At 45.2% G+C, this 9,530-nt stretch overlaps 1 long non-coding RNA gene across 1 annotated transcript; it reads left to right on the top strand.

Moving 5' to 3' along the window:
* Positions 1–4,376: 4,376 nt before the first annotated feature.
* On the top strand, positions 4,377–9,234 carry LOC149347795 (uncharacterized). The gene is made up of 3 exons (XR_016292674.1): positions 4,377–4,616; positions 7,286–7,363; positions 8,968–9,234. It is a non-coding gene; the product is annotated as an uncharacterized LOC149347795 (long non-coding RNA).
* The last annotated feature ends 296 nt before the right edge of the window (positions 9,235–9,530 follow it).

Here is a 9,530-nt window from a genome sequence, read left to right as displayed (position 1 = left end):
AGGCTTTTGGTTGGGTCATTGGAGAACTAGGCCAAGCCAGTTCGGTGGCATATGCTGGGACTGTAGCCCTCTTGAGTACCTAGGCGTTCCGCTGCACCAAGTTCGCAACAGTACAGCTTACTGGGGTTCACAAATTTTAACTCTACAGCGGCAAACATAGGCTTGGATGGGTCGGGAACTCTCGGTTTTTGCGAGGGCACAGGTCTGTAACATATTTTTGTTTCCAAAACTCGCGTATGTCCTTCAAGTCCGGCATTGTGCAAGGAGGAAGGTGCAAGCAGTGCACAGAATATTTGCAACACTCGTGTGGCGCTCTCAATGGGAGCCCATGAGGCGTGACAACTTGTTCCTTCCCTTAGAGGGTGGTGGAGTAGGCCTTGTTCACCTGTTCGTGCATCAACTTGTTTCACGTTTTTTTTCTTTTTCAAATCGGCAAACTACCCGTTCCTGGTAGCATTGCTCATTAGGCGGCATAGTTTTCATTTGCCTTACTTATTCGCTCCGACTGTGCAGGCTCGTGAGGGGACTTTATGGGGATTCCTTAAGGAGGTTGCTGACACTTTCAATTTCCTCACTGTGCGCTTCTTTTTAAATTACCTCTATAGCCTCTCGAGAAAACAGATGACCCAGGCCCTCACTGAATCTTTGTTCCCTGCACCATTGTATCGGCAGCCTTTTCTGGGGTCTTCGGACATCAGTGTTCTAAAGCGTGTTAGGCGGATGTGCTTTCAGGCAGTCGCTAACACATTCTTTTTCAAACTACACACAGCGACGCTGCCTGAGACAATTGATCATTGCTTCATCCTGTGCCGTGATGCCATGTTCTTTTGGGACATACTACAACGAACTCTTAAGAAGGACATTAAAATTACACCATACACTATTAGATTTCTGCCTGTTGGCAAAAACTCTGTTGTGGCTTTATGATCTGTTTGTGTTGATGGGACTATTCAGTCTTTGGAAAAGCCGTATGATGGACAGACATGCCGAGCCACCAAGATCGTCCAAATCTGTGTTTCGTGAACAGTGTGCTTTGGTGAGGAGTGTATATGCTGCACGCGAAGAAGCTCCAAGCTGGCTGCCGTGCCTAGATGCATGTCTCTGCCTCCCTAAATTTTGATCTTTTGATGGGGATGCAGTGTTGAGTTAGGGCTATGGCGGGCTCCTATTAAGCAGCCCGGTAACTTGAGACGCGAACCAGTTTGATTGAAGTTTTCCCCCTTTTACGGAAGTTATTCCATGCAATAAAGAAAAAAAGTCTTCGTGGCCGAGTGGTAGCGTCTAAGCTTCAAATGCCGAAGGCCGTGGTTCGATTCCCACTCTCGGCGCAGTTCGATTTTTTTAAGTTGTGACGCTTAAACGTGGACAAATCTGCCGACACGGCTTCCGGCGCGTCTGCCGACGCGTCTGCTATTGATTGATTGATTGCAGACTCGTCGTAGCATCTAACCCCGACGCGTCTGCTAACGACAGTATGAGGCATTAAAAGATTTCGCCTTAATACTGATTAGCTAGCTTTTAATCTCTTGGAAGACTGAAGAGCTTCTTTAAGGAAAGGAGATTTTTCTTCCACCACCCGCAGACGCGCGATGCACATTTATGACCGTCGCTTCCGCTGCGGTCAGACAGAAACGCATTACGCGGCTTCACTTTCGAAACACAACGCGTCAGCAGTTGCTGCCGCATTTCCCGCGGCAAACTCCGACAGCGCTTCTAAGATAGACTTCTTTGAGAGCGCGCATGGGAGTGATGCTGTCACGTGGTGTGTTTTTCTATTTCGCAGGCGGTTTCTTACAGGACGCAAAAAAAAGCAACGCAAAGCATACCTTGCTGTACACATTCCAGCTGTTTGTTTTTCAAGGTTGTCTACAGCTTTCATACTGACACTTTGTTCCTGAAGCCAGTAGTTAAAACTTTAGCTAATCACACCTAATAATGAGATATGCGGACTGAAAAACAAAATAATGTGGACATCTAACAGCGACTACTAACAGCACTCGTTTGGATGTATCCGCGTAGAATGCTCTTTGTTTTTAAACTTCATTTATTTTTAGCTGGAACACCGTGTATGTAAGGCTTCGCTTCCACACGCAGAGAGGCTTGTCCAAGCAGTTTTTTTTTTCAGCAAATTCGGATGCAAATGAAACTCCTGAGGGAGTAATCGTGAAATAAAGAAGGCCAAGCAAGTAATAACTGAACAAACGATTGAGGACTCGTACCTTGCCGAACTGCAACCATATTTTCACATCGGTGTGAGGTGTAATGAGGGCCATGCAATGACAGTGTTGTAAATAGCGCATGTCTTCGGTTATTCCTAATGGCGAGCTACAAATCACTGATTGCAACCAGGTGGCCATCTGTAGTCATTAAAATTATTCGTATTTAGTTACTAACTTTACGGTGTAAGCCAGCACCGGCATTACACTCCAAAACACGGATAAGGATATTTGGGAGCAAAAAGGGAATAAGCTGTCCCCTACTGCGCAGCCTATTAATGGGCAAGGTATTCTGCGCAAGTTGTGGAGTAGACTTGATCACAAACTATCAGGAATGTCTTCCCTCGGTAATACAGGCATATTCCCAGTGCAAAGGATAGTGGTGTGATTTAGTTAGAACATGGGAGGTGGTCTTTAAATGCGGCGTCGGAAGTCTTGAGGTTACAAAATAGAGGAGAATGAAACCTCGGTTAAATCACCTTCAGGTTAGCAAATACAGGAGATTGAAACCTCGGTTAAATCACTTTCAGGTTAGCAAGTAGACAAGATTGAAACCTCGGTTAAATCACCTTCAGGTTAGCAAATACAGGAGGTTGAAGCCTCGGTTAAATCACCTTCAGGTTAGCAAATACAGGAGATTGAAACCTCGTGTTAAATCACCTTCAGGTTACCAAATACAGGAGATTCAAACCTCAGTTAAATCACCTTCAGGTTAGCAAATACAGGAGACTGAAACCTCGGTTAAATCACCTTCAGGTTAGCAAATACAGGAGATTGAAACCTCGTTTAAATCACCTTCAGGTTAGCAAATAGAGGAGATTGTAACCTAACCTAACCTAACCTAACCCAACCTAACCTATCCTAACCTAACCTAGCCCAAACCAACCCAATGGGTTGCGTAAACAAATGGTTGGCGAACAGAAGGGGCTATATATGGTCGTTTGATTATAGAGACAGAAACCTACTTCAGGACCTGGGCTGCATACCCTTCTCCTAAAAAGGAGCGCGCTAGAGTGCGGTTTACTCTTTTTACTCCTATTTAGATTAGGTTAACTATGCCACACAAAAGCTCTACTAAATTTTTTTTAATAATTGATTGGCTTTCCTGAAACGCCTTGTATATAGGAGCACAAGTTTGTCGTCGACATGCAATTGGCGGCATCAGTAAAGTAACCAATCAGTAAAGTTGGTTCGACCTATACTGTTCCGCATTCTTGTCTAATAACCGTGTGTATTCGCCTTCGCAGAGAAACTGTCGGCGCATTTGACGTGGAAGCACCGATCGAAGGCGCTCTGTGGAAGACGCGACGAGGCTTTTCAACTCCTCAGCGAGATTGACAGCGTAGGTATATGCACTCGGTCTCTTCAGTAATATTCTGAGCATCGCGGAGCATCCACGCAACGCCATAGTCCGTCATTTCCGCACGGCCGCTCCACGCATGCGCACCTCTTCTCCTCCAGTTCCATTGGCCGAAAAGCGCAGCTCCTACGGCGCATGTGCAGTTCGTGTTAGTGTCAGGCGCATGCGACAGATGGCGGCACCTGTCAACACACACCACTTTGCAGGTGTAGCTGGTACCTCATAGAAGCAGATCCGTCTCCCGCGTATTTGCCTTCAGTCAGTAGCGGACAAATTTTCGCTATTCCCTAGAGGGTACCACTTCTTGCCAAGAAGGCTGATTAGGGGGAAAAGCAACTCTCTCTACGAGGGAAGCTCAGCACCATTGGAGGCGCATCTAAATCAGCCTTCACCGGGTGCTGTTTTCCAGGCTGCATTGCATTTGTTTACTCAGTGGTGCCTTGTTACAGCAAGCACGGAGGTTTGTAGGTATTGTCGTGATGAATTTGGCAGAGGCTTTAAGACAGCAGCTATACAGAGCAGGTGTGAGCTGCTGAGGAACTTAGCAGCTCATGGCGTGGCGCGTGGCTGACTACCAATGTAGTAGTTGGCGTAAACCGGCCGAATCCGCTTGAACGACTGGACTAATGACATACAGAATTCAACTTGTCTTCTGTAGAAGGGGAGACTAAAACGACGGAATGATATTCGGCAGTTGTAAATACGAGCCGCGCACGACGGTAACACGTTGTTTGGCCTTTAAACAAAATAGACCTGATTCTGCGTCAATATGAGTGCCAAATAAATAAATAAAAGTTAAACTAAAGCCATTGGAAAAGGCGAACTGCTGTAAAGAGTGAACCCCGATAATGATTGTTTTAATTTAACGTCGGAATAGTAAAGGAGTGAGCTTCGATAATTGGTTTAATGTAGCGCCAGAATAGTAAAGTAGGGATTGGCTTGTATCTGTCATGATTGTTACTGAGAGTCATCTCTCTTCAACCGCAGCTGACTGCTCCTGTCTTCTGCCTGGTTAATCCATCCAATCCTCCTCTCTACAGGTACGTGAAAGGGTTCGTAGCCCGAAATCCTTGCTTTTGGCATCCCACGGTGTGCGGAAGAATATGAACTTTTCTTCTTTAACATGAACTCAGAGCACGCGTGCTTTTTCAATTTAGCCGTTGTGAAAATGCGGCCGCCGCGTCAGAGATTGTCCCGCGACCTCAAGCTTCGCAGGTCATGGCCAAAAGACAATTCACCCTAGCAGCCATGGCTTTTTCCTTCGCAAAGCAACCGTTATAACGATTGCTTGGGCCAATAGGTGTGCGCTGCCGAAGACTTGTCATCATCGGTGTCGCCGTTCAGATTGTGGGCAGAGCGTTGTGGCGCAGGCTTAGTGTTATTCGTATGTACACATTAGCGCCGTGATGGCAAAGAGGGCTGCACAGGCACGTCATACGTAACGTCACGCTAAAATAGTCAGCTTTGTTCAAGCCTGACAGAGAAAACTACGGTCGGAATTTCAGGGCGGCGTCTGTATCTACTTTCTTATTTGAAACACTCTAATAAAAGCGCGTTTTTACACTGCGATGCCTTTTACCCTATTCTAACCGTAAACCGTAAAATACCATCGTCACCCTATTCTAACGTGCATCATATACTCATGCTCGCTAAAACGGAAAAGCAATTTACTGTTTGCTTTTAGCATAGTCTGAACTGCTTACCCCGGTCCGCCAGTGCGCAGGGGCAGATTGGTTGCAACGCAGCAGGCGTGCGCACAGCTGGCCAGCACGTGGCACCATCTGCCGCCTTCAAGGCGGTCTGCGCATGCGCACTGACGGCCCACGCTACGCATTGAGCGGTAGATGAACGTATATATACGTAGCAGGGCATAAATTTTTATTCCAACCATGCAAACGCAAATAGGCTTAACCGCCACCTTGTGATGGCACTGACGCTGAGCGTTTCAAAGCGTACTTGCGGTTTTGTGGCGAACGCTACATTACTATAGCTGGGGCGCATTTCGTCGGGAGCCTCTGAATGACCATAAAACGGCCTTGAGATACGTCTTGGCTAGTGTTGCAATGCATATATACTTAACCATGTGTCACTTAGTGGACCACCTTTGACCTTCAACTTTGACCCTGACCTTTGAACTTCGACATTGAATTTTTACTTTGTAAAATGTCGACAGACGTAGTAAGAAAGCCACGTGGTGATCACGTGGTCACGTGATTGAGTTCACAGTTGTGACATCAGGTATGGCGTATATACAACTAGAGCTGTGCGCTTGACTTAGACTACGGAGGAAGGAGGGCACGCTGAGGAGCGTACGTGCAGTGAACTGCATCTTCGAACACTGCGGCAAGCCACTTCTGACCATCGGGCAGACCGCTTGCTTACGTAGCTTTCGCTACGTGGAACTAGGTTCGGCAGAGTTGAACCGCTGCCTAACTTTTAGTATCCGATTGTAATCCGAATGCAATTTCGAGACTGTTCTCATGGGAAAAAAGCATCATAATCAGCCAATTACAGTACGTGAGTAGTGCCTCTGTCACTGAATACTGAGATATTCCCTTTCCTGGAACAAAAAACCGTTTGAAACAGGCATTGATGACGAGTGCTCAGTATATACCGAGCAATGATTCACATCGGTACGGTCTGTGCAGGTGCATTGTATGTACAGCAGGATGGACATTACGTGCGACAAGATTGTAATGCAAAATAGGACGTCGGCATCGAAGATGAGCCCGGTTTTTAATTAAATTTTTTTCGTTATTGGCAATGACGTTCGAGATATGTAATGTGAAAAAAACATATTTGAAAGCTCATTGAGTTCTTTCTTGCATCGCACATTTATATAATGGTGTGACCTGAATTTATACTGTCATACCATGATATAAATGTGCGTTGCGAGAAAGAGCTCAATGAGCTTTCAAATACGTATTTTTCACATTACATATCTCGAACGTCATTGCCAATATAAAATGGAATGATTTAAAATTAATTAATTAAATTAAATTAAATTAAAATTGGTTTCATCCCCGCCCCGGCGGCCGAATTTCGATGGAGGCGAAATTCTAGAGGCCCGTGTGCTGTGCGATGTCAGTGCCCGTTAAAAGAACCCCAGGTGGTGTAAATTTCCGGAGCCATTCACTACGGCGTCTCCATAGCCTCAGTCACTTTGGGATGTTAAACCCCAATAAACCAAACCAAACTGAATTTACATTGCAACAAAGACATTTATATCATGATGCGACTTGAATTTATAATGCAACAAATAGACACACCGTTTACGTATTTTGCGACGCAAAAGCAGTTAATGTGATATCGGGCACGGTGCTATGCGCACGGACGTTTTATAAATATGCAACGCGGAAGGCTAGCTCATCAAGCTTTGAAATGCATAATTTTGATGTTCGACATTTCGAACCCCATTGGCCTCTAAGGAAAATGAAAAAACTGTGCTCACCTTCGCGGTATAATCTTACCGTTCAAAATAAAACAATAAAAGTTTATTAGTTAATTTGTAACTTAATCATTTAATCATAGGGCTGTGTCACCCCCTGTGTCCGCCTTGTTGCTGTACAATCCAGCTGCACAGACCGCACCGAAGTATCGCTCGTAGTGTTTAAAACAAGAATTTGGAAAAGTTGAAAGAAAAGCACTCTGTATATTATATGAGCTTGTGTACGATGTAGCCTGCAAATTTCTTTTCACACGTTTGCAGAGTCGGCGCTTTCCTCTGGACGTGGTGCCCTCGGTTCCGGGAATTGTGCCTGGCGTTGCCGTCCGCTGAAATGCGAAGGTGAGTTTGCAGCTACTTTTGCATTGCACCATTGTAGGTTTTGTAGGTTGCTGCACTGTGTCAGCAGCCACTTATCTTACAGCTGGTCATGTTTTCACGTATGTTCCACATTCAGTGTTGTGTACATCATAGCAATTGTCCGTGCACTCTGAACAGGAATACGCCTGTATGGGAGTAAAACGGGAGTAAGCTGTCCTTCCATACGCGCAAATATCTAATGGGAACAGCGCACTACTTTTTTAAAGGATACTCGAAAGACATTTATTAATGTCCAGCATACTTAATGTTTCCAGTGACGTTTCGAAAAATTTCGTTAACAAATAAGTTCTGGGAAAGTGAGTGGTTTCAGCCAATTTAAGACTTTCAGCAACCTCCGTGGTGGCGGCTGCCAATCTCAAGGTCGCGGGTTCGAACCCACTTGCTGTATGGTGTCAGTACACGTTGAAGAGCCTCAGATGATCGAAATCAATCCGGAGCTCTCCATTACAGCGCTCCTCGCCCATTTGTCGCTTCGGGACTGCATATACCAAAGCCATTCAGGAGCAACATCTGTCTCGCATGTCTTTGCCACTTCATTTGCATTTGTGCAATAGTTTATTTTTGTGAAGTTAAATACCATTAAACCAACTCATTGACGCATGTACAAATGCTTCAGGGTTCGTGTTTCAATGCAGAACAGCGACCTTAGGCCTCACTCGCTATCATTTAACTCACTTTTGATTCACACTACGGAACTAACCTGGATAATAGTAACGACCAGCTTGTCTTAGTAAGCGTGAACTCTATTAGCACCGTTCATGCAGTGTAATCGGGCTGTATACACTCTATACATGTAGGTCATGAGCAGTATGAGAAAGTTTCAGCATTCATTTTATTTATTCCTGCATAATATGCGTGGCAAGCAGACCTTTTCTGTTAAACTAGTTTTCATCTTTGCTTAAAATATCTAAACATTTACCAGATTTACGGAAGAGGTAACCAAAAATGCATTATTGTGCATAAAATTTCTTGCTTCTCATTTTTCTCAACAACTGTACACAGCACACATAACCGCGTTATGTGACCTTGGTGATAAAACTGGTTAGTGTGTTCACAGAGCTGCACCTTTTCTCAACACCCAACTTATAAATTTCAATCAACTTTATTCAGCATTTATTGTCCTGAACAACAGAAAAGAAATGCTAGGGTAGGAGCAAAAAGCCACAAACTCAGTAGCTTGACGGGGCTCCCACCCCTTTGCTTATATGGAGGCCCTATAGATGTACAGATGTAGTCAAAAGTTCCCAGGCCATATGGTCTGCTTTGAGCAGCCAGGTCTTTAACACCGCTGTGAATCTAACAAGGTTGTGAAAGGTGAGAAAGATGGTTCTCCTACTCCGTATAGATATATTCATCTGCGTAGACGACGTAAATGTACCGCCATGTGGCTCAAAAGCAGACCATGTGGCTTGGAAACTTCTGACCAACCACATACACAAGGTGGCGTACAGGTGCTTCTACGGGAAATTTGTGGGAATGCGTGTCGTTTGCTGCAGCAATGTTCTTTTTATTGTTTTGCATTCTAATAATCCTCATTTCGCCCTCAACGACAACGCCATGTCCAGGAAAAACTTCAGCAGCCAAGAAGCACGTACAACAGCGACAGCCGGTGTACAGTGTGCAGAAGAGTGCGAGCAAGTTACTCCCTCCAGCAGTCCTCCCATCTCGACGAACCCCACAAGCCCGATGAAGGCGCACGAGTGCCTCACATTCTGATTTAAAAGCTGCCTTTTGCAACGTGCAATCGCAGGGGTGTCTATAGCAATGTGGTGTTGAACATACTGCCGATCAAGCTTGTTATAATAAAGGGCGTGCTAAATGATGTGTCATACTGAATCTTGGTTTTGACATTACGACGGCCGGGAGCCCGTCATCCAAAAGTAGCCGTGGTAATCTATTTTTACTTACAACAATAACTAGATGTGTTGAAGGCTCATGATAGCCTGCAATTGCCCATTTTCCTGCACAGCGGCCGTCTTCACTAATGGCACTTCGAACAAGAAATAAGGAGGATACTGCAGCCAGTGGAAGAGTGGTTTGGATTTGGGGGAGTATGGTGAAAGCTTGAAAGCCTTCAGTCTTTCGGAATCGCCATGTAAGGGTTAGCATGCCACAGCGGCACTTGGAC

Source organism: Amblyomma mixtum, chromosome 4 (genome assembly GCF_055824585.1).
Source record: "Amblyomma mixtum isolate Tamu chromosome 4, ASM5582458v1, whole genome shotgun sequence".
In the NCBI taxonomy this organism is placed as follows: domain Eukaryota; kingdom Metazoa; phylum Arthropoda; class Arachnida; order Ixodida; family Ixodidae; genus Amblyomma; species Amblyomma mixtum.
Note: the sequence above shows the minus strand (reverse complement) of the source record. Positions and strands in the feature narration are given on the sequence as shown.